Here is a 23,120-nt window from a genome sequence, read left to right as displayed (position 1 = left end):
TGGATGGTTATTTTTTGTAGCTCTTCACAAACACGGAGAGGCTATGTAATAGAATGATCATTATTTTAAATCATGGCAAAAATTATGACATTCATCTATTTGTTTGTTTTTAAATTTCGTGCAAAGCTACACGAAGGCTATCTGCGTTAGCCGTCCCTAGTTTAGCAGTAGAAGACTAGAGGGAAGGCAGTTAGTCATCACTATCCACTGCCAACTTTTGGGCTACTCTTTTACTACCAAATAATGGGATTGACCGTCACATTATAACGTCACCATTGCTGAAAGGGCGAGGATGTTTGGTGCGACGGGGATTCTAATCCGCGGTCCTCAGATTACGAGTCGAGTGCCTTAACCATTTGGTCAGACCGGGCCCGCTCATCTATTAACCAGAAAATGTTTTTGAATGGTGTACCTTTAAAACCCTTTTTCGTTTTCTACACGTTTTATATCTCTAGGTGTTATTTCTTTACATATTCTGATGTAAAACACCTTGAGTATTGACTGGTGCACTTAGTATCAAGTCACAGTGTTTCTAACGTACATGTGAGGTGAAGTAATTTATTTGATACACAACATTTTCTGTAAATATAATAAATAAAGTAGCTTTTATACAGATAGTCAAATAATTTACGTGTGATACCGAGAGTATTGTAGGGTTACTTTGAACCACTTTCGTGTGTTTGTATGTGAACGTTGAATATTTCATTTTTTGGTCGATTTGTTTGTCCCTTGTTAACCGAAAGTTCAGTGTTTATTTGAGAAATATTAGACAAAATACTGCAAAATTCCACACACACAACAAAAACAAATACTATATGTCGAACTTTTAATCTTTTACCAAATTAAAATAACAATTTCTGTTGTTTCCGATCTTATTTCAACCTCCTAGAAACAAAATAACTTGTTATTTTACGTATTATGGTACGGAATGACATTTGATTAGAACTATATGATCTTTTCAACGAAATTTTACAGACAGTTAGGCAACAGTGATTTCAATAGCATATTTAAAATAATCGTCGTACACGGGTGGTTTTTGTCCAACATTGAAGCTGAGACCAAACTATAAATCCGAGGTTGTAAAAGTAATAAAAAGGGATAACCAAATCACACTTTGAGATAAGAGTAGTTCAAGAGATGGCGGCTGGTGTTGGCGACTGCCATTTTTGCTCCAAAACTCCAGAACAAACAAACCAACCTTAAGCACGTACTTTCAGGTTTTTCCTAAACATATCTTTTTTTCAAATAGTACGTTAACTACAACAGGTTCAGGCTTTTGTTATAACCAAATTTTGCTTCTAGACTCCGTCCTATTCAGAGTTTCATCGTCATGCGTTTAAGAATTTCTGTTTACACTGCACATCCAATGTCATTTACATAATTCTTCGTTATTATAATTGCAGAGACAAACTGCGAACTATGCGTCCTATGACACTGGTTTTCTTTGAGTATTTTTGTAAGTTTATAAGAAACAAAGGCGTGTTACTTTGAGCAACGAAACTGTCTCTGATGCACCAGACTGTTCATGGCCAGATGCAAACAACATGCCTCATACATTATAGATCAGCCTAATTACGAATGCTAATTTGTGTTTCTTAGCGTACTATAATTCAGTTTTTGTGACTCATTGTTTTACCATACGGATTATATTATCCGCACGTACCCCATATATATATATGCGAGCATAACATAAGCAGTGCAACTGATGTTGTCAATCTGTCTGGTACTATATATATATATATATATATACTTTTCTTTATTGAAACTAAAGTTTAATAGTTTTTGGTTTGTTTGGAATTTCGCGCAAAGCTACATGAAGGCTATCTGCGCTAACCGCTCTTAATTTAGCAGTATAAGACTAGAGAGAAGGCAGCTAGTCATCACCACCCGCCACCAACTGTTGGGCTGTTCTTTTGTCAACGAATAGTGGGACTGACCGCCACATTACAACTCATCCACGGCCGAAAAAGAGAATACATTGGGACGGGGATTCGAACCCGTAATTCTCAGATTATGAATCCAGTGCTCTAACCACCTGGCCATGGAGAGCACGGTATGAAAAGAAAGGAAATAAAGAGGTAATGTGTAAGGTAATGCGCATGCGCAAAAGGAAATACTAAGTGGCCGATGTGGTAAGGCCTCACGTAGTTAAACAAAGTGACTGTGCGTGTAGTAATAGGATTTCTATTTATGTAACTGCATTACCTAACACTTCACTCGTGTCTTTTCCTTTTTTCTTTAGAACCTTAATGTGTTCCTTAGCCGTTAGGATATTTGTATGTGATATTCAGTTGGTATTTTCATATAGATATTTCTAGAATAGTGTAAACAGCTACATAATATTCAGCAGACTACGGTCACAGCGTGATTCATAATTACTAAGCCTTATCTAATTTAATATTCACACCCATAGATTAGGCAAGTATTTCTGAGCCGGATTTGCCAGACGAACCTCATTATCTCTACAAGCAGGAGAAAATTATTGTTATTTCTTGGGGCAGTTCGTCGCCTATTGTATAAAACAAAGTGTGTGTCCGTGAAAGAAAAATACACGGTCATCTATCACTTCATATCTGTTACTTATACGTTTCCACATTTCTTGATTAATCAGCACCAAACCTGACACAGTAATACACGATGACATATGGAAGGCCATGAAAGGTGGGTGAGTGGTGTGGACGCCCCCATCTAATTTCGTAGCCCCTTCAGTAGCACAGAAGTCTGCGGACTTACACCTCTAAAAACCTAGTTTCGATATCCGTGGTGAGCAAAGCACAGATCTACTGTGCAGCTTTGAGCTTAATTTCAAACTAACAAGACCAAAACTAATCTAATTTCGAATTGATAGGATTATTGAAAACTGTATGCTTTTGTTTTCAGTATTGGTACCTTATATATATATAGAATATTTAATGCTTATTATATTAAGAAAAAAAATAGAAGCTCAATTTTCTATCTTTTGCTACAAAACGAGTCTTTATTCCAACCGTCCAACGAACAGGTACTCCATATAACAAAGGAGAAATGTGCACATATCAGTCACTTTGAGGATTGAACAAAAAAGTTAACTCACCGCAGACAGCTTTTGCCTCTTGGAAACTTGCTTCAGACCCCCAAGAAATACTGGATTGGGCTTTTCATCATTAAGCCCTTTTCTAGAGTTAGGACAGTAAAGACACAAACATGCTCGCCCTTTCAGCCATAGGGGAGTTATAATGTGATGGTCAATCCAACTATTCGTTGGTAAAAGAGTTGGCGGTGGGTGGTGATGACTAGCTGCCTTTCCTCTAGTCTGACACTGTTAAATTAGGGACGGCTAGCGCAGATAGCCCTCGTGTAGCTTGGTTCGAAATTCAAAACAAACAAACAGTAAAGACGTTTCTTTGTTATTACAACTTTTATTGATCTGCGATTCTTTAAGTGCTTGAAATTGAATATTAAGAGGAGTATATTTCCGTATTGAAACATCAATATTTGGCATAAACCGTCCAATGCTTGTTAGGTCCGGCATGGCAATGTGGTTAGTGTGCTGGATTCGTAATCCGAGGGTTGCGAGTTCGAATTCTGTCAAACCAAACATGCTTGCCATTTCAGCCGTTGGGGTGTTATAATGTTACAGTCAATCCAAATTTTTGTTGATAAAAGAGTAGTCCAAGAGTTGGCGGTGGGTAAAGATGACTAGCTGCCTTCCCTCTAGTCTTACAGGCCCGGCATGGCCAGGCGGGTTAAAGGGTTCGACTCGTAGTCTGAGAGTTGCGGGTTCAAATCCCCGTCGCACCAAACATGCTTGCCCTTTCAGCCGTGGGGTCGCTATAATGTGACCATCAATCCCATTATTTGTTTTTATAAGAGTAGCCCAAGAGTTGGCGGTGGGTGGTAATTACTAGCTGCCTTCCCTCTAGTCTTACAATACTAAATTAGGGACGGCTAGAGGAGATAGCCCTCGTGTAGTTTTGCGCGAAATTTAAAAAAACAAAACTAGTCTCATACTGCGAAATTGTGACGGCTACCGCAGATAGCTCTCGTATAGTCTTGTGCGAAATTCAAAACAAACAAACTAATGTTTCTTTCGTTATGATCTTTTTTATTCCTAAAATAGCCCCCAGTGGAACAGTGGTGATTTACACCACTAGAAACCGGGTTTGCGATACCAGTGGTGGGCATAGCACAGACAGCCTATTGTGTAGCTTTGTGCTTAATTCCAATCAGTCATTCAACCATTTCTGAAATATAATATACACAAAAGTTCTAATGTAAGAGTTTGTTTGTTTTGGAATTTCGAACAAAGCTACTCGAGGGCTATCTGTGCTAGCCGTCCCTAATTTAGCAGTGTAAGACTAGAGGGAAGGCAGCTAGTCATCACCACCCACCGCCAACTCTTGGGCTACTCTTTTACCAACGAATAGTGGGATTGAACGTAACATTATACGCCCCACGGCTGGGAGGGCGAGCATGTTTAGCGCGACGCGGGCGCGAACCCGCGACCCTCGGATTACGAGTCGCACACCTTACGCGCTTGGCCATGCCAGGCCTCTAATGTAAGAGATGAAACCGGTAGAAATTATCTAGAAGTCTAGATCTAGCAAACATCAATAGTTCTTGCTCTCCAGGTGTTTGAATCCATATAAATTAACGTTAATATGTGTACATGTTCGTTATACGTTTCTACATTTCTTGATTAATTATCATCAACCTAGACACAGTGATATAGGATGGCTTAAAGGAAGGTCATGAGGGGGGGGGGGGTTGGAATCCCCCACCTAATTTGACATTGATAGAATTCTTGAAACCAATATGTCTTTCTTTCTAGTATTGGTTCTTTTATGTAGGTTCAAGTGGGTTATCTATACAAATCAGTGTCTTCTGGGATATAGTATTTCAAAATTTGGCTTGACTCTAGAGCGATCTGCTTTTCGTGAACAGAGGTCCTAAAATTTATTATTATACCATATAATCAGTATGCAGTAGTCGTTACTTGTGGATTTATTTTCTTTTTGCACATAAATCCTGAAGAATTCCAGAGTAGTTCAACGACAAGACTGAATGCTTGTAAAGCTGTGAGACAAGATTCCGATATTTGTGATCGGCACAGAACAAAGTCCATTGCGCTTAGTAATAAAACAAATAATCAAATATACCACAAATAAAGCTAATCCTAAAACAACACTCTAACCAAGTCGAGATTGTAACGTTTGTTTAAAACATTGTTGAAATTATATATTAAAAACAAAAGGAATCCTCAATAGCCGTGGCACTTGATATTCCTTTAAGCAGGATTGAAGTAAATTAAGTTGAGACCTTTTATATCCTTTCCAACAATACCAAACGTACACCAGATGTGATATTATTACTCATCAGTAGTGCAATACCAAACGTACACCAGATGTGATATTATTACTCATCAGGAGTGCAATACCAAACGTACACCAGACGTGATATTATTACTCATCAGGAGTGTACCGCTGGTACAGCGGTAAGTCTATGGATTTGCAACGCTAAGTTCAGGGGTTCGATTTCCCTCGGTGGACTCAGCAGATAGTCAGATGTAGCTTTGCTATAATAAAACACACACATACTCATCAGGATCACTAACAGCCTATCCTCAAACTGAAATTATTTTAGGCACGATTGGAGTAAATTAAGCGACGAGAGCTTGGTATTGGTTAAATACCTCAGTTGAAAGGGTTTAACCTCCTGAGTCCAAAATTCCAATTATATTTCAAATCGGTCAAGTATGTACTTGAAAAACGCAGAGCCGTTTTATGAGCCGTTAAGCCGCGACTGATATCACAGACCTGTGGATTTAAACTTCATCAAACTCGATGATAACTTTTTTTAGAGAGACTGCTTGATAGTAATCCAGTAAATGATAAAGGCACATGAGCAGTTGAGGAAAAACATCAAAATACTCTCCTGTTTGTCTGAATCTAGAGTCCAGAGCCACACAAGTTCATCTCACGACAAAACTTGCATTCAGTTTTCTGTTTTAAAAACGTGTCTGTATGTTAACCAATTAACTGTAATCATATTGCATTCTTGTTATTTCGAAACGCTACATAGCTGGAATTATTTGTTACCATAACTGCTGAAATTATAACCGTACCGCCTGTCTGTTTATTTTTAGGATTAGCATCATATATAGAAATCAGATGATGGAAAACTGTTTATCATTGTCCATGTTTCTTTAAAACCAGTCGCTAAAATGTTCTGTTTCTTAAACCTTATTTTCTTTTGTACTAATTTCAGGTCCATACTCAAAACGCGGGCTGTTGACGAAACCATTGCTGGTACTACTGACTGTTAATATAGGTAAGTAATGTGGGCTTTTGGCGAAACCATTGCAGGCACTATTGATTATTGTTATAGGTAAAATAAATGGGGCCAGGCATGGTCAGGTGGTTAGGGCGCTCGACCCACAATCTATGGGTCGCGGGTTCAGATTCCCGTCACATTAAGTACTCTAGCCCTTTCAGCTGTAGAGGCGTTATAATGTTATGGTCAGTCCCACTATTCGTTGGTAAAATGTAGCTCACGAGTTGGCGGTAGTTGGTGATAACTAGCTGCTTTTTACACTGCTAAATTAGGAATGGCTAGCACAGATAGACCTCGTGTAGCTTTGCGCGAAATTCTAAAACAAAGAACAAAAATAAATGGGCTGTGTATGAAACCATTACAAGTACTACTAGTGGTCGTATCAATAATTCTTCCTTTAACAAAAAAGAATATTACAAGTGTTTTAAGTGAAATAATTAATTTCATAAAGCTCATAATTCCACAATACTTTCTAAAACCACAATTTTAATTTTAAGACTGTGAATAAAGTTTTATTTACGAAAGAAACGGCCCGGAATGACCAGGTGGGTTAAGGTGCTCGACTCGTAATCCGAGGGTCGCGGGTTCGAATCCCTGTCGTACCAAACATACTCGCCGTGGGGGCGTTATAATGTTACGGTCAATCCCATTATTCGTTGGTAAAAGAGTAGCCCAAAAGTTGGTGGTGGGTGATGATAACTAGCTGCCTTCCCTCTAGTCTTAAACTGTTAAATTAGGGACGGTAAGCGTAGCTAGCCCTCGTGTTGCTTTGCGGGAAATTCACAAACAAACGTATAATCATTGTCGATTTTGTGTTTCGCTAATCGGAGTGGTACCAGTAAAATAGTCTTAGTAAACATATAATATCAATTACGATCGCGTCAAGTTTATACCCTTTTCAAGCAACTGCTTCAAAGATGTTGACTCAAGTTTAAGTTCCCTGATGGAATAGCTATAAGTCTATGGACGTTCAACGTTAGAATCCAGGTTTCGATTCCCGGAACTATATCCGAAGAATCAAAATGAATACTGAACAGCAAAACAACAACAACAAAACACACACACACGCAAGAAAACAAACAAACAAAAAACCAGCAGACAAAAGTGGTTAGAAAGATGAATGGAAAACACAATAAATATTACAAAACTTCTGTTGGGGTACATTTATAAGAAAACTGATCAATTATAATGAAAAACACGATTTTTTAAGAGTTTGAGTTTTACCAGTGTTGAAACACATTGCGTTTCTACAATAAGGAGAAATGGTAATTGGAAGCAATACAGTTTTTTTTTTCCATTTCAATTATAATGATATATATATATATACTATATTCAATACGACTATTTGTTTCAGAGGTAAGGCCACTGATGTGAAACGTCTTCTATTAATTATATTGGCAAATATTATTCGTATGTGTATTTGGATAATTTATAGAAAAGTTACTATGGCTGTCTGTTGCTGTCTCTAATTTTCAACTACTGACCAAAGGGAAGTCAGTCAACCTATTAACATGGATAGTGAATGTAGTGTTGAATGGCTGTTACTCTTATAAGACTCCCACACCTTTAAGTACGGGGATATTTTATAGTATCGCAAGCATAAACTTAGTGTGACAGCTCCGAAATCGAGAGTGTTAAAACAGGGTCAACCCATCTTAAATTAATTCTATTAGATACATCTTTCATTAATCCTATTAGACACAGCTAACATTAATTTGAAAATTTACACTGTTGTATGACTTTGCACGCGTGTGTAAAGGAAGCCTGTTAAAGTCCGTTTTTTACAACGAGAAATATTTAACTGCTTACGTTTATTTTGTACACAGATGTATTCTCTAGGTGTGTATTGGCCGGGTTCTTACGTTTGTGGCTTTTATCTCAAGGGCATAAAAATATGTGAAACAGACCGTTGGATACATTATTATAAACCATGTTGAGGCGTTCAGTCATTCTCTGTCTCACGAACACGAATTTTGACAATAGCTATGCAGCGTAGTTTTATTACAAAAAGATCCGTCTTAAGAATGTTATGTCCAAACCACTGCACATATGCCTGCATACTTTCTACAAGCCACCTGATGTAGAAGGACAACAATTTTCCAGTGCCCATTTAAACAGTCCGATTGCACAAAAACCATAAGCGCTGTATCTGGCAACTTGACCGATACGTCTTCATATTGAAAAACATGGACATTCGTTTCATTCTCCATTTGTTTGAGAATGTTTTGGAAGTAACTTGTCTATACGTGAAGTGTATCACTTTTCCAGATGGAGATGACATTTTGATTAGGCTGCATTCCGTTGTTAAGGGTACATAAGCTGTTTTTGACACTGCCTGTGTATATGAATTCTCATTTGATACAAAATATTCCACTTTGCTTACTTGGGTACGACTTGTCGCAGGTCTCTTTCTGAATGGCCCCGATGTCTCAAATTGATTTACTTTCCTTTGTTTCTCAATGCCACTAGGTAAAATAAATATTTCAATCTTGGAAATTACAAATATCAGTTTGAACACATATTTATGATCTGAATATATACTCTTCAAAAAAAGAAACGCAAAAGGGATATTTTTTTATTTTAAAGAGGAATATATGTATTAACGTTACAAGCTCAGAGTATGTGATGTTACACGTGTTAAGGCACTGATTGTCAGACAAAAATGACAATAAAAGTCGTGCACTTTGAAAATGGAGGAAAACATCGGATTTTTCGCCAAAACGCATTCGTGTCCAATAAATTTGTTTGAGAGCTCTGCATGTTCTGCACGAGTAACATGTGCAAAATCCCTAAAAACCCCAAAAGCCACCGACACGCAATACAGTTACGCCAAGACTGACAGAAGCACAACGCAACAACGCCATTGGTCACTTGGAAGCAGGCGAATCTCGATCAGATGTTGCCAGATCTGTGAATGTCCACCAAAGCACCATCACAAGGCTATGGAATCGTCACCAACAACATGGATCAACTCGTGACCGTCCACGATCTGGCAGACCTCGTGTGACCACGCCCGCACAAGATCGCTACATCCGGTTACGTCACCTTCGGGATAGGACCACCACTGCGACGTCTACTGCCTCAACTATACCAGGGCTGCGTAGGATTTCCGATCAGACCGTACGCAACCGTCTACGAGATTCTTAGGCCCCATGTGCAACCCATCATGGTGAACGTCAACGACGTTTTTCAACATGACAACGCCCGTCCTCACACAGCCCAACTCACCACTGTCTTCTTGAGAAGACATCACAACATCAACGTTCTTCCCTGGCCCTCCAGATCACCAGATTTAAACCCCATCGAACATCTTTGGGACGAGTTGAACCGACGTCTGCGACGGCGACAACCTCAACCGCAGACTCTACTTCAGCTTGCAGCAGCTTTGCAGGCTGAGTGGATAGCCATTCCACAGGATGTGATTCGTCATCTCATCGCTTCCATGGGCAGGAGATGCCAAGCATTTATTGATGCTCACGGGGGGCATACTCGTTATTGACGTTGAGTGAAGTTAAACTTCAACTAGTGAGCGTGGACTTCGCCTTTGCAGACTTTGGATGTTCAGCAGTGAATGTGCAAAATTTCACACATGTCATACAGAACTACCCGGAATAAACTTGTTAACAATTTGTCTCAAATTTTGCCTTTTGCGTTTCGTTTTTTGTAGAGTGTATATATATATATACTTTGCGTCTATAACAAGTGTTACGTGTCCTTTCCAAAATTGACCAATCGTTGCAGACATCACAAAACCTATGGAACTTCGACTAATGCCAAAATGTAGTTCTAATACAATCCATTTTAATGCGCTTGTTATCCGACTTACTGATTAACGTACTCAAAATTGGTTTAAAATAAAGTACTTCAAAGAACGGAAATTTAAAATACCTTTTTTATGAAGTTCTTTACTGAACATTTATTCTGTTTATCTTTTAATATAATATTAAAAGTTAGTTCACCATAATTACTCCACAGTTTGTTTTTATAAACCACTCGATTGCTGAAACAGGAAACAGCTGTTTTGTTATACAACTAATCACTTTTTGGTTTGAATTTCGCGCATAGCTACACGAGGGCTATCTGCGCTAGCCGTCCCTAATTTAGCAGTGTAAGATTAGAGGAAAGACAACTAGTCATCACCACCCACCGCTAACTTTTGGATTACTCTTTTACCAATGAATAGTGGGATTGATCGTAACGTTATAACGCCCCCACGGCCGAAAGGGCGAACATGCATGGTGTGACGGGGATTTGAACTCGCGACGATCAGAGTACAAGTCGGGCCCATCAGGTTTTGAAATATGATAATTGTGTACAAACATAATCTATTGGCTTTTGAAACACGAAACTGGTTTGTTTACGTCAACATACTCGCTTTTTTAAAACATGTAACTTTACCAACATTTCTTCGTACTTCATTATGTTAGAAACACTTAACGTATTGTTGTGTCTCACGGCTACTTACTATCGGAACAGTTGTTCTCGAGTAGTAATAAAGAGTACGTTTCAGGACATTGTTTGGTTCTTATGCCATGTTTCACTTTAACATGTTTATAACGATGCTTTTGTTTCCCAACTGTTACTCATGCAGGGTCAGAACAATGTGTTTAAATTAAACGAGTAATCTTATTCTATCACTTGTTTGAAACGTATTTTCTACTCCAATACTCTTTTCACCTGAGGTATTTGTGTCTGTCCGTTGACCCGAATCTTTAGGTACTTGTAGTAGCTTCTTTCTATTAACATAAACTTCAGTAGATATAGGTTAGTATTTTTAACACAGCAGTGTAGCTACAGTACCAACTTCACCAGGACTAAGTTCACCAAGTTCTCTTAAAAATGCACCTAACAGGTAAAACATTTACTGTTAAAGACTAGGCAGCAGAATCTTCTTTACCTAAAGATGAAGAGTAGATCACGTGAAGGTTGCTTAGTTACTGGACTTACTGAAAGTTGCACTGGACTGAAAGATGGGTGTACTTACTATTTCATATCTACATCTGTGTTTGTGTGCTGATATTGTGCCTTACAAAGCGCGGTACAGTAATTAGGCTTACCGACATAACGTAAGTATTTTCCTTGCACTTTTCTTCATAATCCAGACATATTTATGTCGAGAAACGCTTAAACTTACTCAGTTAATAACTAAGTTGTTTTTTTTTTTCAGTATTCTATCAGTCATGTTTTATGAATTAAAAACAAAAACACGAAACGTTGTAAGTAGTTTTACTGTTAGGATAACGTGTTTTATTTCATCACATTTCTGTTTCTCTAGTTTGGTGTTACTTGTTTGATTTAGGAGAATGTAAGACGTTTTCTTAGAACTTTGGTAAAACGTCAGTGTAAATCCGGGACTCAACTCCCTGTGGTATACAGAGCACGTTGTATTACTTAGTGCTGAGACACACAGCAACTTAAGATTCATTTTGTGATTATAAGATAAAGTTGTGTAGGTGTGTCTGTTAGAGTTATTTTAAAAATAATATTTATTTTAGTGATTATATCCGTATGCTACTTGTGTTAATTTTGGCCCGGCAAGGTCAAATGGTTAGAGCGCTCGACTCGTAATGAGAAGATTGCGGATTCGAATTCCCACCACACTAAACATACTCGCCCTTTCAGCTGTGGGGACGTTATGATGTACAGTCAATCCCACAATACGTTAGTGAAAGAGCAGCCCAAGATATTACTGTGGGTGATGATGACTAGCTGCCTTCCTTCTAGCCCTACACTGCTAAATTATGAACGGCTAGCCCTCGTATAGCTTTGCGCAAAATTCCAAGGAAACAAACGATCTGTTAATACTTCTGTTATCAGTGGTCAACTCTGTACTTCTGTAATCAGAGGTCAACTCTGTACTTCTGTTATCAGTGGTCAACTCTGTACTTCTGTTATCAGTGGCTAACACTGTACTTCTGTTATCAGTGGCTAACACTGTACTTCTGTTATCAGTGGTTAACTCTGTACTTCTGTTATCAGTGGTTAACTCTGTACTTCTGTTATCAGTGGCTAACACTGTACTTCTGTTATCAGTGGCTAACACTGTACTTCTGTTATCAGTGGTTTACTCTGTACTTTTGTTATCAGTGGTTTACTCTGTACTTTTGTTATCAGTGGTTAACTCTGTACTTTTGTTATCAGTGGTTAACTCTGTACTTTTGTTATCAGTGGTTAACTCTGCACTTCTGTTATCGGTGGTTAACTGTGAGTGAATATGATCATTTAAACAGATCTTTCAAACGTACAGGTGTGTGTGTGTGTTAAGTTCAACTCCTTTAATGGAAAACCAAAGCTGACTATCGATAAGTACCGAAACCTTAAGAGGGTCACTCTGGATATGAAGGAGCCTGACTGTAGTGAAACATGACTAGCATGACCTGATGATTATGGCAATTGACTCGCAAAATGCTGGTCGCCAACTCGAAATATATCAACGAACATGCTTGTCTTTTCAGTCGTGTGGGCGTTATGAAGTGGCAGTTAATTCCACTATTTGTTAACAGAAAAGAACACTGCTAAATTAGGGACGGCTAACGCAGATAGACCTCTTGTAGCTTTGCACAAAATTCTACAAAATAAACAAAATCAGGTAGTGAAGTATCTCCAACCAAGGATATATAAACCAATATGGATCTACAAACTGACCAGTCTGATCTTTGTACGATCCATTTGTATGTTGTATTAGTGACACCATATTAACCTCATTAGCCACACTTTATATTCAGGAATCCGTGACCAAAATATTATAGGGTTACTGACCCAATGTGATATATATTTTTTAACTTATCTAATTCAGATTGAGACTCAAAGTAATTTCACGGAGGGACAGCTGTAAGTTTATAAACCTTCATCGCTAAATTCCTGGGGATCGATTCCCCACGCTGGGCATAGCAGTTTGCGTAATGTGACTTTGCCTTTAAAACAAGTAGACTTACAAAATAGTGTTGTCTAGTTGAGCACTCTTACCAGGATGCAGTAAATTGTGTTGTTTTTTAGCTCATTTTACATAGTACGAAGCTTTCGACTCAAAGTAATTTCACCATTTCACTTATCGTACATATCAGAAGACATTTGACTTGCAGGAATATTACAGTCTAGCGTATTTTATACAAAATCAGGAATATTACAGTCTAGCGTATTTTATACAAAATCTTTATATGAAAGTAATTATATTTGATGTATCGTAATAACCTGAGCGAGTGTTTTTTATTAAAGTGTACCGAACACAGGATACTGCGACATTTAAACCAGTTCACGACTTTTTTTTTAACCTTAGGCTTTTTAACTTCAGCTAACAGTCTTTTTTATTTTAGCTATAATAGTTTGGGAAGTTGCATTTGTTTTCTGAGGATGGGTGGATTCGGAAATAACGCGATTTATTTTCAGCCATATGCAACAGGTGATGCTTGTGTGAAATGAGACATGATATATATATTGATGAACTTATTTTATCTACACAAGTCATTTGTGGTCAAATCAACGACAATCATATTTGTATGGCAACATTATAAGTACATTTAGCTGTAAGTTAATGCCGATTATTTAATGTCATAAAAATGTTCCGCAGCCATTTTTTAAAATGAACACCAAAGGGAATATCGGCCTTTACCTCGATGGTTCCTTATTTTGAAAATAATATTCTCTGGGCCATAGTATAAAACTATACCAAATTTGACATTTGTATAAACCTACAATTCTTAAATATATCTGCTGTAGTATGATGATCCCCTTTTTATTGAGAATGGCCTCTTTGGTACGTCGAATATTTTGATTGTAACTTATTTTGTAAAGATATTTGGCCCTCTACATTCTGACTTATAAAACAATTTACGAGCTAAATGTTATTTAGTAGCATTTGGAAAGTTAAACAACATTGTAAGCATTGCAGAATGTTGTACATTTTTGGACTGTTTTGGGGATATTAATATTTACTGGCGCAGTTACTGGACTGTTTTTTGTGAGTCTTCAAATTTTCTACAGTAAATAATGGGCTTTGTTTTTACACTACAAATTATCAATAATTATTTATACAGTTAGGTATTTCGTTTATGAATTATAAATATTTTTATCGTATCTATGACACTGTATTTTATAGGTTATTATTGTTTTAAATAAAAGACCATTACATATATCCGTCGCTACGAAAATTTTATGCAATAGGTTGTACTCGTAATACGAAACAATATTTTATTATGGTAAAAAGTATGATGTTTGTTCACTAACATGTTTTCTAATCGTATTGTCAAACTTAATGATGGGTCAGGCGGTTAAGACACTCGACTCGTAATCCGAGGGTCAAGAATTGGCGCTGGGTGGTGACGACTAGCTGCCTTTCCTCAGGCCTTACAGTGCTAAATTAGAGACGGCTACCGCAGATAGCCTTCGTGTAGCTTTGCGCGAAATTCAAAAACAAACAAACAAACTTAATGATAGATTTCCCTCATTAAGAAGCATATATAAGTGTTTTCCGCTAATAATTTACGAATTAATAGTTTGTTTTAATGTTTTTTCTGAATTTCTAAAATATTCTTTTTTTTTAATAGCGAGATTGCTCTTTATTTCAATATATAACAAGCACTTGTAAATGGTGTTACCACCAGTTAATATATGACATTTCTAATATACTTAACAAAAACGGTTGACTTTTCTAAGACTCTTCAGTAACAGGGAAAACTGAATAAACAACTGAAAAGGCGTTAATTTGTTCTTGTTAAGTATAAAACTACTCATCTAACACCTGATATGAAATTCATGTTTTGCAATGAACCAAGATGGTTTCAATGGATCCATATGGAATATCATATTAAAACGTACGAATTAGTATGTTATAGGATGTCACGAGAAAATTGTTACTTTTACACTAATACACAAATATTCAAGCAAAAGAAGGTAATAAATTTATTAACTAGAGCAATAAAACCCTAAAGTTAAAGCAAAGCGTGATTTGTTCCGGTTATAGTACAGCTTAAATATCACTGAATCAATAACTTTGCTCGAACAGCGCGCCATCTATTATTAGAAACTTTTTTAGCTGCTGTGAGTAATTCCTGTATTACTTTTTTTATCCAATTGTAAAAAATACTTGCACAGCTGTTTTGTGATGTGCTAACGATGGTGTGCTAACACTGTCACGTATTCTCAACAATCTTAAGCACCTTAGTTAGGGTTAAGTCCAACTCTTTTTTCTTTTCCAGAGAAAATAAGTTTATAAATGTTAATCGATATTTGTATGATAATCATTACAACCCAGGTACCATCCTAGTAGCCATTTCTTTCAACCCTTTCTAATAGTTCAAACAATATCTTTTCTGAGGTAAAGAACCCAAGACTGAACATATTACTCCAAATATGGCTTAACAAATGACCTATGCAATAACATTATAACCTTTTTAAACTTCTATGTAATACTTGTAGAGATACAACCTGAAATCCTATTAGCCCTGACACTAGCAACAACGTATTACATGGATGGCTTAAAAGAATGATTAACTTGAACATCAATATTTTTTTCTTCTATAGCACCTTTAAGGTTATTCTTGTCAAAATTAAACTAATATTTCAAATTGTGATGTTCATCGTGCGTTACGTGGTATTTATTACAATAAAAAGTCAACTGTCATTTATTTGTCCAACTCAGAAAATAATCCATATCCTTCTTACAGGCAGCAAAACTGAAAACTTTAACGCCGTTAGTAATTTTAAATAACATATTGACCATTCATTCCTTCACTCATGTAACACTCAACCCTTAGATACCCCACTGATAACCTTATCCAGTTTGACTGAACCTCATTTATAGCAACTCTGCTTTTTTTTTTTCCATCTAGCCAGTTTCTCATCCAATGAACCAGTCTTTCTTTCACATTTGCAGAAAAATAACTTTTAAAAGGAGTTTTTATGTGGCAACTTGTCAGATGCTTTCTGAAAATCTGGATTTACCACATTCACACTTGTATCGTCAATGTAAACACCCTAATGTTCCAGTTTAACAGCAGTGAATAAACATCTGGAAATGCGTTGAATATATTTATCTTCAATTAAACTCAGAGGTACTTGTTCTATGCGTCTATTACGGAGAACGAATCCCAGATTTTAGCTTTATAAGTCCGTAATTTTACTGACAAGCCACAAAGATATTATGCAGTAAGATCGGGTTTCACTTTTTTGATTTTTACAAATTATATAAGATGAAAGACTTAAAACTGAGAAGTCATGTGTGATTCTTTTGTTTGTTTGTTTCTTTTTGGAATTTCGCACAAAGCTACTCGAGAGCTATCTGTGCTAGCCGTCCCTAATTTAACAGTGTAAGACTAGAGGGAAGGCAGCTAGTCATCACCACCCACAGCCAACTCTTGGACTACTCTTTTACAAACGAATAGTGGGATTGACCGTCATATTATAACGCCCCCACGGCTGAAAGGACGAGGATGTTTGGCGCGACACGGATGCGAACCCGCGACCCTCAGATTACGAGTCGCACGCCTTAACGCGCTTGGCCATGCCGGGCTCTGTGTGATTCTTTAGTCTTGAAAAAAATTAAAATACTTTTCTTGTGGTTTTAGTGGGAATTATTATTATGAAAGATGTTAACAAAGAAACTAAACTGTCTGTTTACAATGACTGCACTCTACTTAATTCTTTCACATCTTGTTGCTACTTATGTAGTTTAAAAACTAACTTTAGCTATTAACAAAAAGTTTATTATAGTAGGTAAGGAACTCTATTTGTTTTATATTTTCTTCTGTAAATATAAATATAGCTTTTTGTTTCTAAGACCATTGAAAACATATTTCTGTAATTAGAGGACTAGTTATTTCTATTGTAATTAGGGGGCTAATTATTTCTCCTGTGATTAGGTGGCTGGTTGTTTTTTCCGTAATTAGAGGGCCAGTTATAAGTACTCGACAGTTAGTTTATAAATACAATCTCTCCAAATCTTGAGTAATTTGTTTCAATAAACTAGACAACTTTAACAGCCATCCTGTTCAGGTATAGATAGGCTTAACTCGAAAGACAAGATGGAAGCTAATAAAACCTACTTTCCTGAGAAAGGAATTGTTCACTAACCAATCAGAAATGTGTTTGTTACACATTATGCGGTATTTCTTATCCTAAAAGTTTTCTTACAAGTTGTTTGAATGAGTTCCTATATTCGTAGCTGAAACTAGGTGGCGCACACCTAGACAGATATTTTCTAACAAATGATGAAATTGGATTAACTTCACATAAAAGTTAACAAATAACACCCAGAAACTAGATTTTAATTTATTTTTTTATTGAAAATGTATCTTGTTTGACAACACACACAACAAAAAACTTACATACAGACAAGATTCTAAAATCTTACCTTGGTACACTCGATTTTCTTGTTTGTCTTTTTGATCCCTATATTTAAAAGAGGAATAAAAGATAAGCCCTTAAATAAGTTATTCTTTGCATGCTCTGCTATCAAGTTAAGTAGAAATAGTCTTAACGGTTGTGATGAAAAATTAACAAACAGTCGTTAGTGTAACAACGTGATTTAAAAAAGTGCCTTGTCGCAATTAGCGAGTTTAGGCTGAAAACATAGTTCACACAATAGACCCATCCCTAGAGTCCAAGACTAAGATGCAAATCACATTTGTGGAAGTTTCCCTTAAAAACGGGCCCGGCATGGCCAGGTGGATTTGGCACTTGACTCGTAATTTGAGGGTCGCGGGTTCGAATCTCCGTCGCATTAAACATGCTCGCCCTTTCAGCCGTGGGAGCGTTATAGCGTAACGGTCCCACTATTTGTTGGTAAAATAGTAGCCCAAGAGTTGACCGTGGGTGATGATGACTAGCTGCCTTCCCTCTAGTCTTACACTGCTAAACTAGGGACAACTAATACACATAGTTTTCGAATAGTTTTGCTACTCAAACGTTCAAAGAGGAGTACTCTTGGATATAAGAGTTGAGGCCTATAGATATGACATTTATCTACTATTAAAACACAAATACTTTGCAGTGTAATTTTTAACAGTGTTTTATGATGTACACTTGCAGCTTACTTGAGTTATATTAGTATGATTAATATAAGTACGATTACTAGTACAAGAAATAGTTCTAACAGACTTATTCTTCTTTCCTCGCAAATGTTTTGTAGATACAGGTAAAACGGTTAACCAGCAAAACAAGTGCTTGCTCGTGAAATGCCTGGGTGAGTTCCTGTAACAGGAAGAACATAGATACAGGGTTTAAATCGGTTAAGCACTAACACAATTATTTTTAATTGGCATATCCGTGTGTTTATACTCTAAGTGAATGAATGTAATATAGATAACCACAGAACAAATGTATGTTCATTATAGAAACGGATTCGTTACACTAACTTTCATAGGTTTTGCTTTTTTTTTTTTTTTGTAAATCTGAATTGTGTCCCTAACTTGAATAACTGTCCAACTTTTCTAATTGGTTATAAATAAATGCTTTAAGTTTTACTGTTGCTAAGAAATTGTTTATAGTAATGTTTATTTAAGTTATCATTTTGATTGAGAAATTGTTTTTTCATGCCTTATCAATGGTGGTAACTGCGAGAGATTTAATTTCACTGACATATTAGTATCTACTACAGTAGGTGTCGCTGCAGGTAACATTTAACCATCTAGCTGTGACGTAAATAACGTTTATTATTTTTAAAGTTTTTTTTTTTTCTTTGTTTGTTTGTCTTAGAGAAAAGCTATATTAACTATCTGCGGGAAAGTCACAATAGAAATACACTTTATCAACTATAATTGTGGCATGTAATTGTATTATAATAGCCCTTAAAGACCCCAACCGAAGTCGTTTTTTTTTAAAATGAAAACATTACATCAGTGAACGTACTTAACAATGCCACTTATCTCCCAATGGGATGGGTTCAAGTTTACAGACTTACGATGCTAAAATCTGGGTTTCGATTCTCTGCAGTGGACACGGCAAATTGCTCAGTGTGGCTTTACTCTAAAACAAATAAATAAACAAGCTTTCCCATTTGTGAATGTCCTGAAGCGAAACTTTTTTTACGATTCGATTAGACCAATCACAAGGCTGACACAGAGACTAGTAAAAGTGTTGTTGTTTGTACCTAAAAGTGTAAATTAGAATAGTTTGGTGAAAAAAACAAATCGTTATGATTTGATAATTCTCAAGTTCATAAAATGGCTTGAATATTCGAAGACAACTTACTATTACAAAATTACCGGTGTCTGAATGTTATATAAGAAATTTAAATAAAGGTATGTTTAAACCTCCGAAGGTGTTTTGACCCGGCATGGCCAGGTGGTTAAGGCACTCGACTCTCAAACTGCGGTTCGTACGATTCAAATCCCCGTCACACCAAACATGTTCGCCGTGGGGGCATTATAATGTAATGGTCAATTCCACTATTCGTTGATAAAAGAGTAGCCCAAGAGTTGACGGTGGATGGTGATGACTAGCTGCCTTCCCTTTAGCTTACACTGCTAAATTAGGGACGGCTAACGCAGATAGCCCTCATGTATATTTGCGCGAAATTATAAAACAAACCAGGCTTACCAAACTGTAGGCCTTCGTATCAACCGTTCGTCTCATGTTAACGTAAAAAATAAAAATAAAATTACCCATCATCCCTCATTGTTATATAATGAACTTCTCCAGCCTGCTGCGGACCACATCTATAAATATTGTTGAGTTATGATCTTAATATTTATAAGTGTAAAAAACGTTAAATGTAAATATTTTTACTATGAGTCGTTCAATTAACAGAACGCTAGTTTTAATTAAGATGTTGTATTAATTGGCAGGATATAACAACAGAATTGTCACCCGCTTGTACAGCGGTAAGTCTACGGATTTACAACGCTAAAATCATGGGTTCGATTCCCCTCGGTGGACTCAGCAGGTAGACTGATGTGGTTTTACTTTAAGAAAATACACACACACACACACATGACAGAATTAAAACTAACGTTATGCTAATTGCCAGAATGGAAAAACTCTTAATGTACAAATTTATGTATAACACTTTTTTAGACTGTTTTAAAAAACTAAGATCATAATTCAATAATATTTTCAGATGTGGTTCGTAGCTGGCTACAGAAGTTTGTCATATAAAAAAGAGGCTTTAACGGGTAATTTAATTTTAGGTAAGACACTGACTGTAGTTTCAAATCGGCGTGACTTCTCGAAACCAACCTGAACTTTATATATTGTTGAGGTCTATTTTTTATCTTAACAGTTTGTTCTGATAAGATTAATTACAATTTGAGCTTTAAAGTTAGTTGCTTATAATGTACCCTCTAGTCTGTATATAGGGGTTAGGTACGCCATATCTAAATAATTTTATATACGAATCTCACCAATTTGTGTGATGTAATCTCGAGGCTTATAATGTGTAAATAGATATTCAACACTTAGGGTAGGCTTAGCTCAGGTAGTCTACTGTGGAACTTCACTCCTAGCAAAATCTCATATTGAATATTGAGTTTTCCTGAACAAAATGAAGTTAGAGCTTAATTAATACCTGATACCTTGTAAACGTTGTGTGCCAAAGCATGAAATGACAACGACAAACAACAGATGTGATATTTGATTTAAGTTTATAAGTAACTACTCCAGGAAAATGAAATTGATTAATTTCTACTTTATAAGTATCTACTAGTGAAACTACAAGGTCATACGTAAATATATTGTAAAATGAAACCTTGAACGAATTAGTATAAGTTCAACCTGGTGGTTAGCATACTCGACTCTTATTTAACACGCTCGCCCTGTCACCTGTTTAAGTATTACAACGTGGTAGTCATGGTAAAAAGAGTAGTCCAAGAGGTGTTGGTGAGTGCTGTTGAATGGCTAGCTCCTTTCTCTCGTCTACCACTTCCAAATTAGGTATTAGGGTTAGCACAGACTACTCTCGAATAGCTTTGTGAAATTCAGCAACAACAAAAATAAATAAAATAAACGACAGTTTGATTTTTTCAGGGTTAACCATAGTTTAAACAAGTGAGTATGTATGTATCTTTTTGTCATATCCTGTTCAATGCGTTTTGATGGCTTGATGTTACATGGTTTTCGTTAGATTACACATTTAATTGGCGATAGAAGAGTTGAAAAAATATACTAGAAATTAATTACGTGTTACTGCAAGAGTTCATTGGTTACTCTACTTTAAATTACAGTAAAATATTTATTTAATAGAACAATAAAAATCCATGAGACAGAAGCAGTTACTGCCGAAAATAAAACCAAGTTTTATGCGATCCAAGTTTTTGGTAGTGCCAGGAAGAAATTCCCTCGTCAAACAAAACATAAATGTATATGTTATTTCAGGTACAATTAAACACGGGGATTTTTAAATAAATATTGTTTTTTTCATAGACTTTAATTAGAGAATAATATTTTTAAAAATATCTGCAATACTAGGATAGTTTAGACTTTACCGAAATGCATGATATATTTTTTAAAAGTCATCCAATCAATTAATTTTTAATCCTTACCAATACCTGGACGCTAGCTGTTATATAAATTATTTTTATGGGTTTTATCCAAAATCCGAGGTACATCCGATCTGTTTGTCAGAAGAAAAGAAGTCCGTACCGATGCATTCACCTGTTTCCATAATTGAACGGCATGGTACTATCACACCTGATACTGTAAAAAAGTACTCAGTGGAGAAAGTAATTACGATACAGTACTAACAAGAGTGTATACGTTTCTGTCGCTGAGAAGCTCTTCTTTGCTCGTGTGTTGAGAGTCACTTCTAAGACGGGAAAGCCTCCTCTCGTCAAACCTGTTGCGTAAGGAGGGGGGTTAAAAGCGAGAATACAACTCGTTTAGGTAATTGTTTGCTTAGCGGATGAGAAGGCGCTATGCCCTATTTCCGAACGAAGCTCTCCACATGGTGAATATGTAGGTCAGAATAGCACTGATAGCGCCGTCTAAGAAAGGTACTCCTTGAGGTGTTTGCCTGCTTTGAGTGCATTCATTTGAACACAAGCCCACTGGCCGGTATTCCAGTGGAGAGACACCAGAGACGTGCATTAGTTAGGTTCACACATCCTTGTCGCTGTAACAGTGCTTCTTTAGTGTGGAGAGGTGTCGCTGAATGACCAGCACTAGTACAGTCTATGGTGTTCCTCCACTGGATGAACACATTGTTTCTTACCAGGACGTCAGAAGAAGTCACTGCTTTAGTATTTTGTTCGCACGTGTAAAGCTTGTTACTTTTATTAAAATGATACACTCCAGCTGACCAGAGAGTGTGGAATTATTCTAGGTGTGTTTTCCATATCACTGCGTTATCTCACTATACAGGTTTGAATGTTATTTTCATTGTTCCCCCTCTTACGTTTGACCTTTTAATGTTCCTCTTGAATTTTAAGTTAAATACTACATTTTTCGTTTCTTCTTTTCTCAGACACCTACTGTTAACTATGTTTTCCGCAATGCTGCGTATAGTCACTCTAATACTTTCCAGACCTAGTAGTAAAACAATAATACATTATTTATTACTCTCTGAATTCTTTAAAATCTTATTTATGTTATATGAAAGATACAAATGAGATCGATTTTTCACAATACTATCTTATCCTGGCAAGAACTTAAGTGCTTGTTGTGGTTTACGCTAAATTTGAAAACCAGCAATGTTTATCATGAAATGTACACCCAATACTATTTTCATTCATACTCTTACGAGTCTATGTACACTTACGACAATAACACCACATGACTGTACTGGAACACTGGGGCAGTCTAGTGAGAGTCAGTGCCTGTACCAATAGAAAACGGGTGTCTTGCCCCATTGACTCGAGCAGTTACTCATAGAAATTTAT

General features: G+C 36.6%; 1 protein-coding gene across 5 annotated transcripts in view; it reads left to right on the top strand.

The window, feature by feature from the left end:
- The window catches only part of LOC143236936 (A disintegrin and metalloproteinase with thrombospondin motifs like), a 121,369-nt gene that overhangs the window by 29,481 nt on the left and 68,768 nt on the right, over window positions 1-23,120 (top strand). For 2 of the 5 annotated variants that reach the window (XM_076475643.1, XM_076475642.1), the window contains exon 2: window positions 6,247-6,309. The exons of 1 other annotated variant lie outside the window; for it this stretch is intronic. The gene's annotated coding sequence lies outside the window, so the exon portion shown is untranslated. Of the gene's footprint in view, window positions 1-6,246; window positions 6,310-22,440; window positions 22,603-23,120 lie in introns of those variants that run through there. 2 more of the 5 variants (XM_076475646.1, XM_076475645.1) reach the window with 2 other exon arrangements.

Source organism: Tachypleus tridentatus, chromosome 13, assembly GCF_004210375.1.
Source record: "Tachypleus tridentatus isolate NWPU-2018 chromosome 13, ASM421037v1, whole genome shotgun sequence".
Lineage (NCBI taxonomy): Eukaryota > Metazoa > Arthropoda > Merostomata > Xiphosura > Limulidae > Tachypleus > Tachypleus tridentatus.
This window is presented reverse-complemented; position numbering and strand designations above follow the sequence as displayed.